General features: G+C 30.3%; 1 non-coding gene across 1 annotated transcript; it reads left to right on the top strand.

The window, feature by feature from the left end:
• Positions 1 to 543: 543 nt before the first annotated feature.
• TRNAG-UCC lies at positions 544 to 615 on the top strand. Its single transcript has one exon. It is a non-coding gene; the product is annotated as a tRNA-Gly (tRNA).
• Positions 616 to 875: the final 260 nt, after the last annotated feature.

The raw sequence follows: 875 nt of genomic DNA, 5'->3' as shown, positions 1-875 counted from the left end.
CCAAAAATGGGATTTTAATTTCTAACGCTTTGTTTATCACCATAGAAACGAATAAAATATTATAATATTACAATATTAATTCTACTTATACATGATATTATAATAAATAATAACAATATAAAAATCCGGACTGACAAACCGTCTACGTCTCCACTCAGAATCGTATTTCTTTTATAATGATATTATGTCATTGAACTCAAGTTTAATACAATCCATTATGCATTGACCCACTTGTAATCTACTGTACAGCAAAGCGACATCCACTTACCCGTTTTTTTTTAAATTTTTTTATTATTAATCTTCTCAATACCGTTTAATTTTTGAAAGGAACCGTTTACAAACACTTTTCCAAAATCTTAAAAATAAATCAAATTCATGATTTCTTTTTTAAAATGTATACAATGGCGTACTTACTCTTATACTGACTATTGACTACCTATATAGTGACTGCCGATCATAGATCCGAAATTCCTAATTCATTTTAATTATTATGATTTATTATTAATGTCTGAAGTAACCTAAAATATATATCCATTTTCAACTGCGTTGGTGGTGTAATGGTCAGCATAGTTGCCTTCCAAGCAGTTGATCCGGGTTCGATTCCCGGCCATCGCACATACTTTTTTGCATTGTAAATATTTTTTTTTCATATATTATACTAGCTGATCCCATGCACTTAGTTGCCCGTTAAATGTACCAACTCTATATGACTCAAACTTTGTTAAGTTGATTATTTAACATTCGGTGTATGGTGTTCAAAGTTTATCTTAATTTTTCTTTTGACGGGAATAAAAATTCTGATTCGCTGCAGATCACTATCAGGTAGGCAATGTACCTGTGGTTTTTACGTAAGTGTATGATTTAACTCTAACGTA

The sequence above is a fragment of the Acyrthosiphon pisum genome, chromosome X, assembly GCF_005508785.2.
Source record: "Acyrthosiphon pisum isolate AL4f chromosome X, pea_aphid_22Mar2018_4r6ur, whole genome shotgun sequence".
Taxonomy (NCBI): domain Eukaryota; kingdom Metazoa; phylum Arthropoda; class Insecta; order Hemiptera; family Aphididae; genus Acyrthosiphon; species Acyrthosiphon pisum.
This window is presented reverse-complemented; position numbering and strand designations above follow the sequence as displayed.